The following is a 23591-nucleotide window of genomic DNA, read 5'->3' on the forward strand; positions in this document are numbered from 1 at the left end:
TCTATTGAATTGGTTTTGTTAGGAAGAGAAAAAAAAAAAAAACAACAAATAAACAACACATTAGCAATATTAGTAAGGCATAACAGGTTTATGTCTAATCAGTGCTCCTAATAAAGGCCAAGAAGTCTTCCAGTATGGACACTTGAACCTATAGGCTATTTTCCATCATGGGCCAACCATTCTAATAAGACAGAAGACAGATTAAAAACATGAGTTATAGTTGAGATGAGCAGACCAAGTGTAATCAGGAAGCCAAAATGAGTATGAAATCAAAGGATAAGCAAAGAATGTGCTTGACAGCAGGAGAGAACTTCAGGAAGCCTATACTGCAAAACATAGTCCTGGATCAGAAACAAGGGTTCAGGTGGCAGGAACCAGGAATCTGGGCTACGAAACGAACAAGTAAGCAGGGAATAGGAACAAGATAATGGTGTGCATTTGCAGCCAAAACACAATCTGCACTGGCAAAAGCAACTAATTGAGCTTATCAGTCCCTTTATCACAGAAAGTCAGGTTTACAAGTAGCTTTCTGATGAACTCAAATTACTGGAATTTAAATTTTTTATTATGACAGCTAAATAATTTATATATCCATTTAATCCGGGGTGATTTTTCAGGAAAACAGATGTGACTCTGTTTAATAGGTAAAGTCCACAATGAGGATATGTATATTTAATTATATTATATTTGCAAGGACAGTGCTAGTTTTCATTCATGTTTATTAAATAATTGAAGGATTAAAAAATTATAATCCAGCAGAGAAGGAAAAAACCCTCTTGATGGATTCTCCAAATCACTGTAATATAGCGAAGTTCTCTTTTACTTGCCCAGTTTCTGACAGCATACTTCTGTTCCAGGGTGTACAATGACTGTTTCAAACAGAAGCGTGCCTAATAGCTTTGTAGTTATGTTTTGATCGTACAAGGCAGGAAATGTAAATTTAATCATCTTCAGCATAAAAAGAAACTTTCATATAGCCTTTCTTTATTAATCAACTGCCTGAGACTTTCAAGCTATTATTATTCAAGGAACAATCTATTTTTCAGAAAATGATCAGTGTTTCCTTGTTCCTGAACCACCACTCATTTAATAATCCATCTTCAGTAGAGAAATATTGGGAGATTGGGCATGGGCAGGATTGGGTTTTCAGGGCTTCAGTTTTTTTGTATGGATTTGGGGATTTTTAACCAATCTGGACAGTATTTATCTGTCTGGCACTTCAAACTCTTCAGAAGTCCATTTCACTTAGTGTCTAAGTCTTACTATGTTCCTCTGTGAGTAACTCTTGAATTCTCTGTTAGTACTCAGATACCTGCATTTTAGTTACTGCTTGCATAATGCTGTTACCTGAATTAAACTTCAAAATCTGACCAGGTACAAAATATAAGTTTACCTGAAAAATCATGAGTAACCTACAGTTTATTTACTCTAAAAGTGCATTCTTCCAACATAAGTAGGTTAATTGCATAGTCAGTGAAGAATTTGTGTCTGGCAACATACAGAGAGCTTTTCTTTAGGAATTTATTGTCTTTAGGAGCAGCTACTCCAGAAACTATGTCATTTTAAAATTTCTATTTGAATTTACTTCTAATCATGACAATGCGACAAAGTTTAAAAAGGAATATATGTGTTTGGGAAGAAAGAAACACACCAGCTGGTGTAAAGTTTAGTATCATAATTGACACATCTTGGAATTTGAACAAAATCTGACCACGATTTGCAGGAACTGCTTTTAATTAAATATTCTACATCTGCACGTTCAATCAAATTAAATAATGAGTAGTAAATTAAATAATTCTGTAGAACTTATGCTCCTTTCTTTAATACATTTCAGTTCATTATCTTTCCAACTGAACATCTGTTCTGGTATCAAATACGATGCCACGATTAGCTAGTATTTCCTCATTCATCAAATATGACATATTTGACTGAACTGATAGGACTAAAAGTTCTCAAGTTACTGGAAAAAAATCACTGTAGAATCCAAGTTACAAAGATGATAATAAAGAACTTAGATCTTTCTGCACTGATCATAGGTAATTGCTCCATAGAGATAGAATATGAGGATTGCTTTAAAGATGTCTGGTACTTAAAGTTCAGTCTGTTTTCTACATCACTGCATAGATTATATGAAATAGTCTGGAAAGCTGTGCATTTTTTCCTGCATATTTCAATAGGAATGACAAATTAGAAAAATCTAAATATATTGAGAAAATATATTTACACAGAAAAGCATTTAGGAGGATAAATCTCTACCTTTATTCCACCAAGTAAGAGATAGTTCATATGTTCACTTAAAGTTTTTTAGTTTACAGTGACCTTGATATTTTTTCCCCACAAATGTGTTAGCCTGTATTAACATGATGAATAACCTGATGAAAACATAAGGTTAATGGGCTTTTCTTAAAAAGGCAAATAGGGAGCTGAAGAATCTCATTAAATTTTATAAATGCATATAAAGAATTTAATTTAGAATTCAGCAGGTCTGTTCTTTGGTCGTTTCCCTTATCAGGTTTTATTTCTTGTACACTAAGCTATTACTTTTTTCTCTATAATAGGCAGAAATTCAGTTAAACCTGTGATTTTTTTATTTGTCCAGTATGTATGTGGTGTCGTCATAGGCAACAAATAGTATGACATGAAGTGTTAAAAAGAAGCTCAGAGATCAGTAACCATCACCAATTTCAGTATAAAAATGTAAATTTTTTCTGCTTCAGAGAACTGAAACTAGCTTCCACATTTAGCTGAAGAACTGTCCCTGCATTTCTGTCCACAGCAATGGGATGATTATCACAGAATCACATGAGGCTTGAGGGTAAATGGGGCTTCTGGAGTCCATCTGGTTCATCCCGCTTCTGCTCAAGCAGGACCACCTAGAGCTGGTTGCCCAGGACTGTACTCAAATGGTGTTTAAGTATCTCCAAGGATGGAGACTTGGCAAACATCCTGGGCACCCTACACCACCCCTTAGTAAAAAAAAGGTAACCCTCAGAGTGGAAAAGTGTTGTCTGATGTTGAGACAGAACGTTCTGAATTTCAATTTGTGCCAACTGCTTCTTGTCCTGTCACTGACCACCAGTGAACATAGCCTGATTCTATCTTCTTGCACCATCCCTTCAGGTACTCACACACATTGCTGAGTTTCCTCCCAGCCCTCCTCTTTAAGCTGAACAGTGCCAGCTCTCTCAGGCTTTCCTCACTGGCAAGGTGCTCCAGTCCCTTAATTATCTAAGTGGCCTTTTAATGAACTGCCTCCGATATGTCCCTGTCTCTCTCAAACTGGAGACGCTAGAAATGAATGCAACACTCTTGGTGTGGCCTTGCCAGTGCTGAGTAGAGGGGAAGAATGAAAATCCCTTGACCTGGTGGCAATGCTTTTCCCAATACAGGAGGCTATTGACCTTCTTTGCCATGAGAGTGCATTGATGTCTCATGATCAACTTGTTGTCCAGCAAGACACCCAGGGCCTTGTCTGCCAAGCTGCTTTCCTGCTGGTCAGTCTCCCCATGTGTTCTAGTGTCTGGTGTTGTTCCCCCCCAGAGGCAGGACTTTGCACTTCCCCTTGTTGAACTTCATGAGCTATCTGTTCAGCCCATTTCTCCAGCCTGTGGAGGTCCCTCTGAACAGCAGCACAAGCCTCTATCATGTCAGCCATGAAGTTATTTGTCATCAGCAAACTTGCTGAGGGTGCACACTGCCCCACTGTGCAGATCATTAATGAAGAATGTTGAACAGGGTCAGACCAATACTGGCTCCAGTGGTACACTGATAGTGGCCTCCCACTAGACTTCATACCACTGATCACCATCCTCTGGGCCCAGCCATTCCACCAGTTTTCAACCTACCACATGTACATTGCACACATAGTTTAAAAGCTACACAGCTCTTTAGATCTGCAGAGAAGACTTGGAGGTGCAGACTTCCCTGGAGACATCACAAAATCAATCAGATCTAGGCAAGTTGTGTATTAAAACACTGAATTTTTGTACATAGATTCCTAGTAAATGTGAAAATCCAAATTAAAAGTACAAAAGTTACATGCTCAGCTACCAGAAATGAAGCAGCTTCATTGACATCTGAATTCTGCTTCTTCTGCACCAGCCTTATTGCATCAGGTTTAGAACTTATGAAGCATTTTCTTTAGATTGTATATGACAGTGCAAACCAGGTTGGCATTTTGGGGACAGAAGCAGATTCAGCACAACAGTGAGAAGTAATGCTTCAATTCGTAGGACATTTTACCCACTAGTGAATGCAATTAGTTAGTCTCTGTCTTCTCGTTTCAACTTACTTCTGTGCTATGCACATGTGTGCTTTATCAGGAACTGTATCCAAAACGAATATGCACTTAAGCAAAACTAAGTGAAGAGAAATTGTAGTACAAGCTAAAGACTACTTTTCCGTTTGCTGTTTACAGTGTCTTATGCAACAGTACATCAGTTCTTAATGGAGCTAATGCAGGCTACTGTTTTTTGAATATTTAACTGTATGCATTGATGCAGCCCTTTGAGAATGATGCATATAATCCATATTATGTTTCTACTCCATACAGAGTAAACATAAATTCAGAGATGGAGAATTTTAATTAGGAGATATCATTATCCTTCACCTGTCTATTTAAGATGACTGAAAAATACTATATTTCATTTAAGAATCTGATAATTACAGGTTACCATACTGAAAAACACAGGGGAGTAGTATTCTTGTAGAATTTGAAAAAAGAGTTCCTGAAAAAGGAAACTCAAATGAAATTAATCACCTTTTCTGCCTTCTGAATTTAATAAAATTTGCAGTCTTCAGGAACAAGCTATTAGTTTCAATTTACCTGCTAACTCATGCATAGAAAGGAGGTTTTTTAGACAATTAAACAATCTTGTCAATTAGATGTTTAATGAATTAAGATGAACTGAGAGACATTCTTAACTGGCATCTGTTGATAAAAAAGTAGCCGCATTTCTTGAAGTTGCAAGGATCACTAATGAGTACCCTGTTAGAACCATTTGAATTTGTTTCTTTAAGGCCAAACAGTGACTTGTGGTCCTGATGTTCTCTAGGCATTAGTATAAAAATCCCTGAGTAAAACTTTAAATGCTGTTGCATAGTAGGACATAGTAAAACTTCAGTAGATATATGAATCTACCTAAATTTATGAGATTGTTATGTTTTTTTCCTAAAGCATACCCTGTTTAATCGCACGTTTTGTGGAGCGTGTTTGCTTCTAATGCCAATTGCATAACTACATTGTAGTTTAGTGCTTTAAAACATGTGGTTATTGCTTTTACAATTTCTCTTTACCAATCCTGGCAATATCTTGTGTGTTTTTTGCAGATATAAATGAATGTGAAGCTGAACCATGCAAGAATGGTGGAATTTGTACAGATCTCGTTGCCAACTATTCCTGTGAATGTCCAGGTGAATTTATGGGAAGAAACTGCCAACAAAGTAAATATTGCATGTTTTATATCTATTTTTTTAGATAAAGTAAATATTTTATTTTGCAGAAACACTTGTAGTATACTATGGAGATACTTGTCTAGTCTACAAATACGTAATGCTCAAAATAGCCATTTTATTCTTTTTAAGATGGAGGAAATTTAAGAGACCAAATCTGTCATGCAGAACATCTGATATGATGAAAACATTTGCAGAATGCAAAATTATTATCTAAGAGTCAAACAAGAAGGAGTAAATAGTGTAAAGTAGAAAAATACAAGAAATGATTCAGGCTAGGAGTTTATCTTCCCAAGTACCCTGCCTTAAAGAGTAATTATTCACAGATATCAACAAGTGTAAGAGCAGGGCAAAAATAGATGTTACTTTCTTATCAAACTTTCAGAGGCTACACTTCTAGCCTCTGAAAGTGGGACCACTGGTTTACAGAGAAGTCATTAGTGGAGTTCATCTGTCATCCCAGAATCTGTCCTGGGAACAGTCTCATGTGATTTTACCAGTAATGTTGACTACAAATGCATTATAAAGGTCTGATTTCTAAAGTTGTTACTAGCGAAGGAGTTCTTCATTTACAAAAGACTAGGTAATCTTTGTCGTGGTTTAAGCCCAGCCAGCAACTTGGAACCACGCAGCCGCTCGCTCACCCCCCCCTCTTTCTTCCTCCCCCCGCTCCCGGAGGGATGGGGAGGAGAATCAAAGGAAGGTAACTCCCACGGGTTGAGATAACAGCACTCCAGTAACTAAGGTATAATACAAACCACTACTGCTACCAATAATAATGATAAGAGGAATAATAAGGGAAAAGGACACAACCGCTCACCACCCGCCAACCGACACCCAGCCCGACCCGAGCAGTGATCTGGGCCTCCCGGGTAACTCCCCCCAGTTTCTATACTGGGCATGACGTGCTGTGGTATGGAATACCCCTTTGGCCAGTTCGGGTCAGGTGTCCTGCCTCTCCTTCCTCCTGGCTTCCCCTCCTCTCTGGCAGAGCATGAGACTGAGAAAGTCCTTGGTCAGAGTAAACATTACTTAGCAACAACTAAAAACATCGGTGTTATCAGCCTTGTTCCCAGACTGAAAGTCAAAAACACCGCACTGCACCAGCTACTAAGAAGGAGAAAAAATGACTGCTGTAGCTGAACCCAGGACAATCTTGAAGACCGGAATAGCAAAAATAGAATAAACTGCTATGGTATGAAATGCACTATGCGTTAACAGTTAGTAACAGATCCTGGAGATTCATATATTTGCAGTACAGCAGAGAAGAAAGCCTGTGTGTTTTAGCCAAACAAAGGATGCTGAAGGATAATGGTGTTGTGGAAAAAGCTAATATAGTCCCAAGATACATTACAGTATATGATCTGGTACCTTAAGGAGAAAAAAGAAAGTATTTGTGTATTAGTATTTGTAATATTAGATATTACAATCAAAATAGTATCTAATAGTATCTGAAATACTGGAGCCATCCACATTCAAAAATGGGAATTTCTAGTTCTAGGAAGACCTACTATGTGTAGGAGAAAAAATTTTTAAAAAATATTGCAAATTGAATACTAAATAAATGAAACCATGACAAAGCTGAAGAATATGCTTCTTTTTTCTGTGTTCACATTGTGAGTGCATGGGGCATAATGGAGAAGAAAAGAATGTGGACCAGTAACTACAAATGATAGGATGGGAACTTTCTGAGGTAGCCTCAGTGAATTTCCGGATTTATATGTGCAGCAAGCAAAAGATTTGAGGGAATCCAACATAGTGTGTGTATTATTTTAGAAAGAAGTGAAAGTTTAAGATTTGCTTTGAGAAATTTTACAGGCTATATTGCAGCCTGAAATAAGTTGTAAAACACAAACATCTATTATTCTGTAAAAGTTGCTGGTGAATTACTTGGTGTATTTCCTCATAAGGTGCAATTGAATTACCATTTGGAATTCTACCAGGAATCTCATCCATCTCTTCAGAGTTTATCCCTTCTGGTTTTTTGGCTGCATCATGAACATTGCTCAGATTATAGATCACATAAAACCAATTTCCTGTTTAGCTAGAAATGAGGTAGTCAAAACTATTACTTGAAGTAATCATTGCATATTCTGGTTCAGAAATGCAATGTTATTTCATATTTCTTTTCATTTTATAGACATACATATAACTGTATATAAAAATAATCTTTGTGTGTGAAGTTGCATATGTTATGTATTATACTGGATTTGGTTTTATGTGTGTGTATATATCCACACACATATTTCTCTTTTGGAGAACTTATAACAGAAAGTATGTATGTGTATATGTATAAAAATACATATACACAAACATGTATAAATATATATATGTATACATGTATTTTTCATACATATATATAAAGAAAAATTATGTATTTCCAGTATATTTGTCATGGTTTAAGCTCAGGCGGTAACTTGAAACCACGCAGCCCCTCGCTCACTCCCCGCCTTCTTTCTCCTCCTGCTCCCGGAGGGATGGGGAGGAGAATCGGAGGAATGTAACTTCCATGGGTTGAGATAAGAGCAGTCCAGTAACTAAGAGATAATATAAACCACTACTGCTACCAATAAGAATAATAATGATAAGGGAAATAGCAAGGGGAGAGGATACAGTTGCTCACCACCCGCCGACCAATACCCAGCTCGACCCAAGCAGCGATCTCGGCCTTCCAGGTGACTCCCCCCAGTTTCTATACTGGGCATGACGTGCTGTGGTATGGAATACCCCTTTGGCCAGTTTGGGTCAGGTGTCCTGTCTCTGCTTCCTCCTGGCTTCCCCTCCTCCCTGGCAGAGCATGAGACCAAGAAAGTCCTTGGTCTGAGTAAACATTACTTTCCAACAATTGAAAACATCGGTGTTATCAGTGTTGTTCCCAGGCTGAAAGTCAAAACCACAGCACTGCACCAGCTACTAAGAAGAAAAATGACTGCTGTAGCTAAACCCAGGACAATATTGAAATAATGAAAGAATTCTGCTTATGTCAGTAGAGCATTACTCAATTGCAAAAATATGCTACCTACAGTCTGTCATTCTGGGTCAGACTTTGGAGATTTACACTGGTAAGCCAATCACATAGACAAATGATCTTCTGGAGGTGCTTCTGTAGATAAATACTGACTACTGTGTCCCATGGCTCCTTCACCTAGTCCATAGAGAAGAATGCTAAGTTATTTGAAAGGATAATTCTGTTGAGTGTTAAAGAATTTTTATAAATATTATAAGGATCTATACCACAATCAAATTGTTTTGGTGTAGAGATCAAGGACAGTGAGTTTAGAACTTTAAAAAATGAATTAGCTTTGCAGTAGCTATTAATATGTCAGCTGCAAATTGTGTACAGGCTGAGAGCTGGGCTTTCTCAGCCTGGAGAAGGGAAGGCTCTGGGAGACCTCAGAGCAGCTGCAGTGCCTAAATGGGCTACAAGAAAGCTGGAGAGGGGCTTTGGACAAGGGCCTGTAGGGACAGGAAAAGGGGGAATAACTTTAAAGTGACAGAGGGGAGATTGAGATGAGCTCTTAGGCAGAAGTTCTTCCCTCTGAGGGTGCTGAGGCCCTGGCACAGGTTGCCCAGAGAAGCTGTGGCTGCCCCATCCCTGGCAGTGCTCAAGGCCAGGTTGGACACAGGGGCTTGGAGCAACCTGGTCTAGTGGAAAGTGTCCCTGCCCGTAGCAGGGGGTTGGAACTGAATGAGCTTTAAGGTCTTTTCCAACCCAAACCATTCCGTGATTGTATGATTCTATGGTGTGGTAAATGAGAAGGACATGGCATTGCAGCACTGGAGTCCACTAGTAAAAAGCTTCTATTCTTTATCTCCGCTGGGTAGCAACTATGCTTTGAAGACTTAGGATAAAAGTAATATATTACTTAAATCAATAATTAGAAAATGCCTCACAAAGTAGATATTTGAATACTTTTATTAAACCACTCTTTATATTATTAGGCATATGAATTCAAGCATATGAAGATTTATCATTAAATAATAAATAATTACAGGTGGCAATAATGTTTGTACTGCCTGTACTAAACTACTCCTGTTCAGAGAAGTCAATGAATTCTTCTAGTACTATGGCACAGTTCACACTTTTAGCATTCATTTACTTTTGAGCTAACTTTAACACAGCGAGCATTAAAATAATAAATTTTCTTTTTATACAGCAACATAAGTCTGCACTATACTAGTTCCTATAGCTGGCCTTTTAAGTATCTTCTTTTTTTCCTGAGAATTTTAGTTATTTCATCATACCTAATTATGTAATTACAAGTAGTAATTACATATTCTAATTATACCATTAGTTTTACACATATTTACAGTAATCATATAATTACTGTTATGCTAATTACATAAATTACTGATTGCTATCTCAGAATTACCTCACAAAGCTCAAAGATTGCTAATCCACATCACAGAATATATGAAATATCCTAGATCGAGAATAAAAAAGGCAAGCATACACATGCAGTCTATTCTCCTGCCAATGAAATTTCTCCAGGATGTATTTTCTAGCAGTATATCTAGTTTGGTATATCCCAAATACCTCTACTTTGTAATAATGACTTTTTATGTTACTTATCAGATTGAAGTAGTTTACATCAGACTGTTTTTTCCTAATGCTCCATCTAAGTTTTCTCTCTCTTTTTAATTCCACCATAATTAATTTCTCTTAGCTAATCTGCTAAATAATTTCCTCCAATTTTATCTCATGTGTAGCACTTGCCAGGTGTGAGACAACTATTGCATTGTACTCAGGTCCTGCAAGCCTTGAGGTACACCCACCCCAAATCCTTCTGACTAGTCCCAAGACCCTCTGCTAATAACTAGTGCAGCTGAAGTGAGAGGGAAAGGCTCGACTAAAACTGAGTGCTAGAACAGCACTAAAAAGCTTAATGGGCTTGGAACTGTATTCGTAACACCTTGACTAGCTTCCAATTCTCTTTCTGGCAAGGTTGAGGTATGGATATGCTTTGTAAGGTCTCAGCCATGATTAAAAATTGTCAGAAGACATGGTCATGATTTCCTTAGCCAGCTGATGTGCTTTACATCCTAACAGTGTTTCTGCTGCTTTGGGGTTGCCTTCTGGTTTATTTACATACCCTTTTCATTTTGAAGCATTGGTCTGACCTCTTGGTTTTCTTCTGGAAATACTTTAATTCAGCTCTCTTTCTTTCCTATTAGCTACTGCTGTCTTTAGCTGTTCAAGCATAAATGATACTTAAACCAACTGGTTCTCACTGCTGGAAAGCACAGGTTGAGGCCAAGTCAAGAGCAATGTGGAGTTCAAGTGCACCAACAGCTTCAGAACAGGCTCAGTTATTATGGAATAAGCTTATCAATCTGTTAAGACATACTTCACTGAGCATTTGGTATTTACAAAATTTGTCTGCAGATGTTTAGTAAACACACAACGGAAAGAGAACACCTTTTCCCATCTTCTGAAAGCAAAAGCTGAATTGTATTATTTCCATATTACCTTCCAGTTTTCTTAAGGCCCAAGCATTTCCTTGATGCAGCTTCATTTCCTTCTGTTCTTGCACCCTCTGAGCCCATTTCTTGCTTCTGTGCTGAATTCAAGCTATCAGTTATGATTACCTCCATTACAGCTTTCCTGAGTGTTGGAGTCTCTATAAATACATATTGCTTCCAACACAGATTCTCCTGGGGTTGAAGTTTTTACTTTCTGGATCACAAAATTTTCTTCCAGGCAGCAGGGAGCCACTTACATCAGTGTCAGACTGTTTGCATTATTCAGTACAAATCTGTATTGCTAAAATCTCCCATGAGCGACTTGGATTGAGAATTGCAGTAATTTTTGAGTAGTTCCACAGGTAATTTTTGATCACTATTTGTTTGGTTGGTTTTTTATCTAGAAGATGGTACTATGCAGTGGACACATTATAATTTCACCATTGTGCATTTCCGAGCTGTATTTTGCTGATTGCCAGGAGTTGCTGCCATTAAAGCATATGGCAAATTTTCTCATGCTCTTTCTTTAAAGCTACAGATCTGATTAGTCACTGTAAATATTTTTACATATGCTATGTCGCCTTCACCTCCTTTTCTGTGTATTCAACAAGCCCACATGTAGGAGGACTGCTTTCAGAGCAAGTGCACCAATTCAGTTTTTCTTGCATGTCAGAAATCCTGATAAGCAGTGTACCTTCACAGTATTTTCATTTGTTTCCTGTGCTTGGTATTTTAGTTCTCTAACGTACTTATACTGCACTTGGTCACCTTCTGCCACCTTCTCTGTGGAACTCAAAACGGCATTTTTTTATTTAAATGAAAACACCTTTTAGTGTCATTTTTTCTTTAAAATTATCTAACGATCTGACAGATCTAGGCTTAAAGAGACTTTCAAGACTTCTGCTTACATACAGCCTTATACTCCCAGGCTAGATGGTGTCATTCCAAAGCATCCTGATGCTCTGTGATTTTAGAGATTAGAGATTTCTTTCTTTTGAAATTGTCCCCAAGAATACAGAACACCTGCAACTTTAATGATTTATAGCACAGGAGAAATAGCTAGTCTCACTGTATTTTTTTTTTTTAAGAGACTATACTGCTTCTTTTTGTGTCTTCTGTATTTCACTTACAAGTGTGTTTTCAAGGCATTGTCCTCAATCATTGGGACTTTTAACAGCCTTCCAGGACTTAAAGGGGCTACAAGAAGGCTGGAGAGGGGCTTTGGACAAGGGCCTGTAGGGACAGGACAAGGGGAATGGCTTTAAACTGGCAGAGGTGAGACTGAGATGAGCTCTTTGGCAGATGTTCTTCCCTCTGAGGGTGCTGAGGCCCTGGCACAGGTTGCCCAGAGAAGCTGTGGCTGCCCCATCCCTGACAGTGTTCAAGGCCAGTTTGGACTGGGCTTGGAGCAACCTGGTCTAGTGGAAGATGTCCCTGCCCGTGACAGGGGGTTGGAACTGGATGAGCTTTATGCTCCCTTCCAACCCAAATAATTTTGTGATTTTATGACTTTCCAGCTTCAGGTGCTTGTTCTTTGAACTCTTCTGCTTGATGGTCATAGTCTTCAGTGAATCTTGAGTATCTCTGTCTTCCTCATATCCAGCTCTTGATAGCCCTGTCTTAGCAGGGCTCAGAGTTCAGAAAGCCTCCATGCTTAGGTTCAGAAAATTGCTATCCAAAAGAAACATTACAGGATGAGGTCATAAAAAGTGCCCAGGAAAACAAAAAAACCAACCAATTTGTGAAACAGTTAAAAGCTATCTTTTCATGGGGAAGCTTTACATCTAGCTAAAATTTGCCTTCTGTGAAGTCTGTGTTTTAAAAACATGGATAGGAGTCAGAACTCAACCATTTTCTTAAATTAATAAACACACTAACAGGCTTTTTTGTGAATTCGGCACATAAAAGTGCACTGTAAAATCAAAGCTCTTAAGCACTGGACTGTTGTTAAATGGTAAACACCATCCCATTACAACCGAACCTCATTTCCAGATTATCTGCTGGGGAATTTAGGTTTGAAAGCATAAGAATTTTTATGCCCCTCTAGCTGGCAACAAGTTGTGGCTTAAAGGTTGTAGTGAGCCACTGTTAAACACTTTACTTGACAGGAATCAACATAGACTTAAGTTTCCAAAAGTTCTGATTACTGTTAAAATCTCATTGAGTGAGATTTAAGAGAACTTTCAGTACCACTTAAAATATTAGTTTGACTAATTCTGTGAATAATTAATATGAAGTTTGGTTTCAAGCGTATTCTTGTTTGTTTTGAAAATCTGACAGGTTTATGACCTAAAATATTATATATAAAATGTATATATACGTGTATACATACAAATATATATACTTATATATGCATATACTTATATACATAAATGTGTATCTATATGTATATATATATGTGTTATATAAAACGTAGCAAAATTTTGTAAACCAATACTGGCCAAACATGCAAATTTTTCTTTTGCATTCTTGAAATTGCTTTATATTCATGGTGCCAGTAATTTACGTTGATATTTTCCAACCTTTCGTGTTTAATCAGTTGATTCAGGTGTTCAGCTTTCATTAGGGAAAAAAATGAACTACAGAAATACTTGTAATTTCTAGAAATACAGACTCCTGTAGGTAAGGGTATCATAACCATGTGCAAAAGTGGAAGATACACATTCATTGGTACAAAAATAATTTACTTCTTTATATTGGATTTTCTGTTCCATTTTCATTCATTTCGTTGTCAGTACATACTGGGAGGTCTGTTAAGGCACGTGCTAAACCTGAGGGATTTCTAGATGTCCTGTAAATATGAACTTCAGTTGAATCAAGACAGGTTGTCTGTTGCCCTCCTTCCAATTTTTTAAATGAGTAAGCTCTTGTAGGCCTTGAAGCCTTCAAATTCCAGAAATTTCCCAACAGATTTTCTATTTTTGTCAGCAAACTGGGACAGAAAGCCCTTACCCCTGTTTTTCACTGCATCACACTGTAGAGTAGCAATTCCTTGAAAACACATAAATCAGCCCTGCTGCTGCCTGAAGGAGCCGTGCTTCAACTCTTCTTTAACCGTCTTGCTGTTTCTGCAGGTGCTCATTCTTGCTGCCATTTTACCCATTTGCCTTGTTGTCTCAGCAAAAACTGATCCAAGAAATGAAAAGGATAATTAATGAACCATATCAGTTCTTTGATTTGGTGAACTTTACAGCTGCACAAATACTGCGCTAGTATAGAGGAATGGCAGGGAACAGAGCCTGGGCATGAAATCAAGACTTAACACCAGTTCAGAATGTAAATCAAGAGAGTAGAAACTGTTCTTTAATTCATGTTTAAGGCAGCAAAGATAAGAACTTATTTTAATTTTTTTACATCTCTTGGTTTGTTTTTCTTCAAAGATCATAAAATTTAAAAGCTAAAATTCTCAAATCATTTGCCAAGGATACAAGAAATAAAAATTCGGTAAGCATATACTGTCCTTTTTGTCATTGTTTAGATGACAAGTTCAGGGCTTGCATGGAAAAAATAACAAAATTTTATAGGTATACCTATATGTGTGTGTGTGTATATGTATATTGTATATATGTGTATATAGGCCTGTGTTTATATATGTACATACATATATATACACGCAAATACTACTCTTAGAGAAATAATTTCCCTTTCTAATCTACTTAGGGTAGGTAACTTATCATTCATATGACGTCCTTGCTGATTTAGGGAATAATGTGTAGTTAAATCTCAATCAAAAGGAAAAATGGAAAAAATACTCAGCCTAAAAGCAATATATCAGTTTAATGTAAAGTTAATGGTAATACTTGATTTATGACCTCCATGGATTACAGAAATGTCTTTGAACAAAAACATATTACAAACATATTTTGAAAATGCAACAGGGAAAACTTTTATGTGTTACATATGACTTTAATCCGTGTAATGTAACTCAATCTTGGTAATTTGTACTTTTTTGAATATGTGGTAAGAATAAAACCAGACATTACTAAAGATGTTAAATAAAGGCTGAAAGACAGGCTAAGTATATCAATAGCAAAAGTGATGCATTATATACATTTTTAACTATTTCGGCTAACCATGGATGGAGCACAATTTCTACATTTGCACTGGGCAAATCGATCTTGAATCTCTTGCTGAAACCAGTGAAGTTTGCTGAGCCTACACTGTTCTGGGAATATAGTCTGGTTAGCATTTCTGTATAGTGTGTTGTTATAATAGCACAAAGAGGCAGAAAATGTTATAGAAATAACAGAACACGTAGTTAACACTGAAATGTTCTCCCAGGCATTTCAATGACCTAGTGAGAAATATTAATCAAACTCTTAACATTTCTAATATTGAGTCTTTAAATAACAAAAGCACACTCTAGCCTTTCTGCTGTGGACCTTCTTTGTCCAGACATCCTCTGTCAGATGCAAAAGTGTGCAAAATTAGGCTAAACAGAGCAGAATTGTAGTTCCTCCTTTCCATACAATAGGAAAATGAGACTTATCTTTCAGTATTTGATGTTAAAATGAAGTCATCAGCCCTGTGCCTTTGGGTACATTTTAATCTTGCTGCAGTTGTACTGTACAGCAATGTCTCCCTTTGAAAACTAATTTCTCAATATCTCACTTTGATTAGGCAGTAGAGGATACAATCTATACTCAGACACCTGACAGAAACTCATTGTAAAATATTCCAGCAAGCCCTTAGGACCCAACAGGCATATTCTACACATTTAATCACCTTCTTACTATAAGTCATGTAGTGCTATAGCAGCTTTTGTCTTGTGTCAATATCTAAAGCATGAACTCAACCCTATATTCATAGAATCATAGGATGGTTTGGGTTGGAAAGGACCTTAAGATCATCTAGTTCCAACCGCCCTGCTATGGGCAGGGACACCTCACACTACACCACACCACCTAAAGCCCTGTGCAACCTGGCCTTGAACACTGTCAAGGATGGAGCATTCACTGCTTATCTGAGCAACCTGTGCCAGTGCCTCACCACCCTCACTGTGAAGAACTTCTTCCTTAAATCTAACCTAACCCTAACCCTGTTGAAGTTTAAACCCATTACCCCTTGTCCTGTCACTACAGTCCCTGATGAAGAGTCCCTCTCTCCAGCATCCTTGTAGGCCCCTTTCAGATATTGGAAGGATGTTACGAGGTCTCATGCAGCTTCTCTTCTCCACCCTGAACAGTCACAACTTTCTCAGCCTGTCTTCCTACAGGAGGTGCTCCAGGCCCCTTATCATCCTTGTGGCCCTCCTCTGGAATTGCTCCAACAGCTACATGTCTTTCTTATGCTGAGGACACCAGAACTGCACACAATGCTCCAAGTGGGGTCTCACAAGGGCAGAGTAGAGAGACAGGATCACCTCCTTTGAACTGCTGGTCACGCTTCTTTTGATGCAGCCCAGCATGTGGTTGGTTTCTGGGCTGAAGCACACACTGAAGTCAGCTCGTGTTCCGTTTCTTATCAACCAACAACCCCAAGTCCTTCTCCATGGAGCTGCTCAGAATCATTTCTCTGCCCAACCTGTAGCTGTGCCTGGGATTGCCCTGGCCCAGGTGTAGGACCTTGCACTTTGCTTTGTTGAACTTCATGAGGTTCGCACAATCCCACCTCACAAGTGTGTCAGGGTCCCTCTGGATCCCATCCCTTCCCTCCAGCACATCAACCATACCACATAGCTTGGTGTCATCAGAAAACTTGCTGAAGGTGCTCAATCCCACTTGATTTGTTCCATGTCGCCAACAAAGATGTTGAAGAGGATCGGTCCCAACACCAACTCCTGAAGGACACCACTTGTTACCTGTCTCCAGTTGGACATTGAGCTGTTGACCGCAACTCTCTGTATGCAGCCATCCAGCCAGTTCTTTATCCACCGAATCCACCAAATTGATGTCTTTCCAATTTAGAAACAAGGATGTCGTGCAGGACAATGTCGAACTCTTTGCACAAGTCCAGGTAGATGATGTCAACTGCTCTACCCCTGTCCATCAGTTCCATAGTCCCATCATAGAAAGCTACCAAATTGGTCAGGCAGGATTTCCTCTTAGTAAAACCGTGTTGGCTGTCACCAACCACCTCGTTGATTTTCATGTGCCTTAGCATGCTTTCCAGGAGAATCTGCTCCAGGATTTTGCCAGGCACTGAGGTGTCTTTCAGGTACCCTCAGAAAAGAGGTAGGATGATTGCACTGGGAGTCAGGGATTCCTTCTTTTACCTGTCTTCTACCTGTCTATTCTTGCTACTGAGGGAGCAATATGACCCTACCCTTTCAGAAACATAGAATCGTAGACATTCAGAAAAAGCAGAGGAGAAAAAAATACTTATAAATATGATCTACTGTTCCTGTGTTGGAAGAACTTTTATGTGCATTTTTATCTACAACAATACATATTTCAGCATATCTAAACCTTAGAAGAAAAATTACATCACACTACTATTCTCAAAGTAGCCTCTATAGCTCCTAAGTTCCTGGTCTGGTCAATAATGCACATTCTTATTTTACATCTTTACAGAAATAGAAAGTAATTTTCAGGTAAGTAATTATTACAGTAAAGTAATTAAAAGCCAGTAGAAGCAAGCTGAAAGCAAATCATTGTGTATTAAGACCAGAAAATGCCCTTAAAAGTAAGGAAAAAAACCTTCAATAAAAGCACTAATGATTATAAATCTATGAAAAGAACAATTTACAGCTGCAGTAAGCTCAACAAAGTTCCCAATAGCCAAGTCACAGGACCATGTTTCTGTTTCACATACTAGTCCAATTGAAAAATACCTAATTTCAGGGCTTAGTATATTTAAGATATAGGATTTATTTCAAAATAGATTAAGCACTGAGGGTGTCTTGTCATCTGAGTCAGACTGATCTAGTCTGCTGCTACCCTTGCATGAACACAAAAATGAGCAATGAGAGGAAAATCATCTTTAGAGCCTTACAAACTCATCATAATGAAACTGCCTTGAGGTTTGCAGTAGTTAAACCAGGCACAGAGTAGAATTACAGGCAAGTATGGCATAAACCTTGCAAAAGTTGGAGGTTTGAAAGTTGATTCACATTTTGGAGATTCATTTGGACTTGGAATTCAAGCCAAGCTGTGAAAATTCAATGAACTAAAGAGAAAATAGAACAAAACATGGTTACATGAGGCCTAAATGAACTAAAATCTCCAGGCTCAGCACAGGTCCCACCTGCAGTTTTCAGAAGGAGAACGAAATATAATATGTTCAGTGATCAGCTTCCCACTGGGGCAAGATCCACAGCTCCTGCTGTTTTGGACATTCGGAGAGTCCAGCAAAACTCGTGTTCCAGGCATTGGTGCAGTGATATGTAATATAGGTAGGGGGGCAATAAGTGATGCTAGTAGGTTACATCTTAGATGATCTTACAAGAAATTCCGAATATCTCAAGCATCTTATTGCTGTGCTAGAAGGAGAAGCAGCATGTTGTTCATCACAGCTTAATCTGCTTTCTAGCCTCTTCAGGGTTCATCATGGGACTGGCAGTCATTCACTGCCCGTCAACCAGAGGCAAATGACATACCTGCATGGGTGCCAGGAAAGGCTGATGGAATTACTCTTAATTCAAACTTTCTCTTTGTATCATGGTTTGGGTGGGAAGGGACCTTAAAGCTCATCTAGTTCCAACCCCCTGCCATAGGCAGGCACACCTTCTACTAGAATGATTTGCTCAAAGTCCTGTCGAATCAGTAATAGTTTTCTGGTATTAATGCTAAATTTAATTTGGCCAGCTCTTGGTTTGGTTCAGTTACTCAGAAATTATATTTACAGAAACATACCGTACAAAACTTTTACCCTTTACCATACAAAACTTTAAAACTGATGGACAGACTAACACCCATCATTGATCCAGTAAAATCTTTTTGATAGAGCTCACCCATAAATATGATTTTCCTTTGCTGGCAAATCTGTACAGTTGATGGTAACACTGCATACCTTCAGTTAAGATCTGTTTCAGTGTGTAGTTTTTAATATTGTAGCTATTTTATAATATCAATTTCTATTTATGCTCCTGTTGCTGAAACCTAATTTAATAATTACTCTGTTCCTATTTTTATGCAATTCACTTTTACATATCCATGTTTTGAAATTTCATCCTGGGCATAGCATAAAAGGTAATGTTGTAATTCATTAAATCAAAGTTAGAGAAAAGCAAATATCAATGAGAAAAATATTCTTCAGTATTCTTACAATTTTGAAAGCAAATTTTAAGCCTAACATGCACTGTGTGCAAGTAAGATTCTTTCTTTTTCTTCAGTGTTCCTAAAACGTGTCTTTTCTCGTCTGGATAGCAGTAAAACATCTGTATAGGAAGCTGAATATGGATTTTTCTGTGGTTACTGAAACCTCTTCCTCTTCTTTTTCTTACCTCCTGGTCATTCCACCTTCATATTTCATAGTACCTTTAACTTTTCCAACAGGTGTGAATTTGAGTGGGTGACACCTTAACAGGCTTTAAAAGTGGGGTTTGATTCCATTTGGAAAGCCGAATCGTTAGTCATCATCTAGCCTGGTGTCATTTGTGCTGCCTTTGCCATGCTGCAAAGAACAAGAAGTTGACCCCAAGGAATTCACCAAGATGGGTTATTGGGTAGGGAGCTGGATAAGTTTGCCACCATAAAAAGCTGAGGAAAACTCTAAATTTTGCGAACAGCAAAAACCCATCTGCCCACAGTGCCCATGTGTAAGGGATGTAATGCAGAAGAGTGTTTCCTCTTGAGAAAGAAGAGGTGTCACGTGTTGTTCTATGACCAAAGAAAGGGCCTGAGGAAAAAGCAGATTCTGGTCTCTGATGTAACTGGCATTTTTCATGCATGATGGAGCACCTTCAGAAGGCAGTGTGAGAGTCACAACCCCTAATTCCAATACACCAGTGGGCTTGTGTGGGGTATGAATAAGGTGATTTTAAAAGGAAGGAATTTTATTCTATTACAAGTAGAAAGTGGTCTTGTTCATGTAAATTTTATGACTCCTGAAAGACATACAAACCTCCAGATCAAGCTGCTTCATTTTCCAGACTGCAGTTCACTCTTATTTGTGGTGTTAGATATAAATGCATGCCTGCTGAAGAGACACTGTAGTTAAGTGCACACATTCCTCCTTGTTGTGAGTTTGGCTGAAATTAGCTCCTCTTGTGCAAGACAAGAAGTTGATAAACAAATTCCCTTGCTCTGCCAATCCTACTGCAGTTAAGTTAGCAGATCAGCATTCCACATTGCAAAATTACGGTCTGTGTTAATCCAAAAGGATTGGAATTCACAAGAAATTTTACGTAGGGAGACTTAGACAGGATTGGCATTAAGAAGTTTCCAGGGTCATGTGAGCTTTGTACTGGTACTGAGGACACGGAAGGAAGAGATAATTGGGAATTTTAATACATGTGTAAATTTTTATAACATAATCTTAAAGTTTTTTTCGTAAGTCATTATGGATAAATAACAGCATAGTTTAGAGCTCTTGCTACTTTATTGAATCAAAAGAAGCAAAGATGTTGGCTGTGGTAATTGCACTGTAATTCTATCATGTGCAACTTCTTTATTTGGAATTTCTTAATAAAGACAGTGGGGTCTCCTGGTTCTTACTCAGCCATCAAAGTCTAATGCGTCAGGATGAATTTGTAATCACAGTTGTGTTTATTCATTATTACTGACAGAAAACTTCGCATTTGCCTTTTGTTATAATATTTGTGAATAGTTCTCTTTACATAGTTGAAAATGACATTTACTAAATCAAACTATTTTTTCAAATATCTAGAATTTTGTAAATAAGGTGAGAAGATTTTATCCACAATAAGTTAAAATATTTGTGCTTCATTTATCAAAGGAAAAATGCTAAAAGATTTGTATTTTGGTCAGATGATGGTGTTCTCTAATACCTTTCACTCTTATGTAGAGAGCTGGAATGAAAAAGTCAGCTAATAGCTTCATTGAATATGTTTATGGAGGAGGAATTTCAGGAAAGGGGATATTATTTCTCAGTGTGTCAGCTTAGAAATACAACTCTCTTCTTGGTAATCCCCTAACAAACTTTTTTTCTTTACTATATTAAATTACTGGATAATTAGGTTTTCTACAGAATACTAAGTAAAGAGCCTATAAATGGTATTAAAGGAGATGGGTTCTAAACTGTAGCTTTTTTAAGTTGTTTGTTCTTAATTGAACTGCTATATTTAGTACGTATGCAGCGTGTTTTCCTGGGGAAAACACAATTGTTTTTAAATAGACTATTTACATGAATAACATCATGGATTCTTAGCTAAATTTCACTACCATTTCATTCATTATTTCTTAAGAACATAAAACCCCATCATTTTAGGTAAGAGAATTCAGCAGTCTGGTTGGCTAAGCATCATGTCTCTGTGGCAATGAAAAACATAATTTAAGGAGCGAATGTAGGCTTGGATGGTTTCTGTCATTTGTTCCCTTCATATCTCCTCCAAGTCTACATGCGTATGCACTTTTTTTTTTCACACATGCATTTGTGTACATTGAGGTTCATCTCTCTCCCTTTTGACCACTCATTCAGGTTTCTGTGTCCTTCTGGAGCTGCTCGTCATCAGAGTGGTATTTGATCAAGAGAGCTTAGTAGCTTCAAAATGGGCAATTTCCCCATTCATACGTTCCTCCAGGTCACCGATGAGTAAAACTGACTCCAGAAATGATCCTTGGGGGATCCCACTGCTGACATTTCATCCTGAAAAGCTACTTCCTGTTCTTTAATCAGACTTCTCTGTATAGCATGTTAGTTACATATATAGTTTTTATATATATATAATATTATATTAGCTTGTCTATAGCAGGGCCTTTTACCCACTGCCTGGCAAGAGCCTTTCACATGGAACCTTATCAAATACTTTCTGATAATCCAAGTGTGCAGTTTTCACTGTATTTCCTTTATCCCTCTGTGTATTGTCACCATTAAAGAACTCAACATGGTGAGGCAGAACTGCCATTTTCAGGAGTCATGTTGGCTTCTTCCCAACAGGTTGTCTTTATCTAGGTACTTAGTGATCTTACTTATAGATTTAGCAGCTTACAAGATGTTGAAGTAGACTCCTCTTCCTGTAGTTCCTACAGTGCACCCTAGAGCTGCTTTTTGTGGATGGGAGCAGAGCACAGATCTGTTGACGTAGCTCTGTAATCCCTAAATCTAGCTTTTTCATCTACAGTTCTTAAAAATACTACATCATGAAATCACATTACCACCGAAAAAAGCAAGTCATTATTAGGTGCTGAAAGAACTCTAAAATCCTTTTGCCTCCATTTTTTAAATGCTCAGACTATCTAAGAGTTGCCTAATTTTATTTTCAGTCTGTGTCCTCAGCATGGAGCTTGTAGAGCATGTAAAGGCCAACAGTGAATTTTACAACCATACTATAAAAGTATGAAGATAGGATTTGGTAACGGAAGTGCATGACAGTCATTGAGCAGTAATGGTTTTGTTGGGAAGTAGAACATAACATCCAATTTCTTCATATTTGATTACTTCTGATAGCCATTGCTTACACACGTGAACCATGTTGACCAGTATGATAACAGAATAATGTGCTGCCAGTGGCTGAAATGCTACATCAGCATATAAAAAGCATTTAATCTTTTTGGACATATCAACAAATAGGTAGCAGTTCTTTCCTGCCTGAAAAGCTGTCTTCTGTTTCATGGAACATAACTAATCACTTCATTTTCATGTCACCTCCTAGAGACTTGAAGCTTCACACAACATCGTTTGAAAAGTTTGCTTCTCTGAAAGTGTCTGTGTGCTTATTAGCTGCTACTGATGCAAATCGGTAAAGATGTTGCCTTTGACATACAGTATTTAACGTAAAGGCATGAAACAAGATTAATCATACACTTCACCTCAGTGCTGCAGTACCACGCTGTCTACTAACATACTTGGAATCATGCTTCAGAAATCAGAGCAATAATAATTAAAATGCTAATAGGTCAAGAAAATCCATTTTGTCTTGGTTTAAATCTGTGAAGCAAACATGGAGATGAATGCCTTCTGATTTCAGGGCTGAATGGCTTTATAAACCTACCAGGGCTAGGTAAAAATGTTCTATTCCATTGTGTAGTTAGTTAGGAGTCAGCTTGAAGTTATAAAACCTGTGACTTTTATCTTTTATTTATCCAGAATAATCACTGACATTGTGTGTTCTGCAAGTCTACTGAAGTGCAAACTAAAATGGGGGTTTGTAAATTCTACTTTGTGGTTTCATTTTGCATTGCAATGGACTAGAAAGAGGAACACATGATCTAGTACCTTGTCTTAGTGGAGGAGCTGATTAAATTCCATCAGTGGGAATGAAAACATTCATTTGGTCTTGGCCATAGGATTAGTCTTCAGAACAACAGTTAACATGAGTTGCTACAACTGAGTTACTCAGTATCACTCAGATCAGAACATTGGATCATGGAAAAAACACTTGAGCTACATGGAGAAAGCAAACAATTTGATTAGCTGCAGAATGATTGAAATAACCAGTAGCTGAAACATGTGAAGTTGGGCTTGTGGTCTATAGCTGTGTCCCCATGCACTGTGCTCACCAGCAGTCTTCAAACTCCAGTCCATGTAATGAGAGGTTGAGTAGCTCAAGTCCAAAGCACCACTGCACTTGAGAAAGAGATTTTTAGTTACAGGAAAAGCTCTGATTAACAAAACCA

The 23591-nt window shown here is 38.0% G+C and overlaps 1 long non-coding RNA gene across 1 annotated transcript in view; it reads left to right on the forward strand.

Moving 5' to 3' along the window:
• Positions 1-5443, forward strand: part of LOC104410310 — a 68895-nt gene extending 63452 nt beyond the window's left edge. Inside the window, exon 4 of the long non-coding RNA XR_719945.1 lies at positions 5329-5443. This is a non-coding gene — a long non-coding RNA (uncharacterized LOC104410310). The remainder of the gene's footprint in view (positions 1-5328) is intronic.
• The last annotated feature ends 18148 nt before the right edge of the window (positions 5444-23591 follow it).

Source organism: Nestor notabilis, unplaced genomic scaffold (assembly GCF_000696875.1).
Source record: "Nestor notabilis isolate BGI_N333 unplaced genomic scaffold, ASM69687v1 scaffold5978, whole genome shotgun sequence".
NCBI lineage: Eukaryota > Metazoa > Chordata > Aves > Psittaciformes > Psittacidae > Nestor > Nestor notabilis.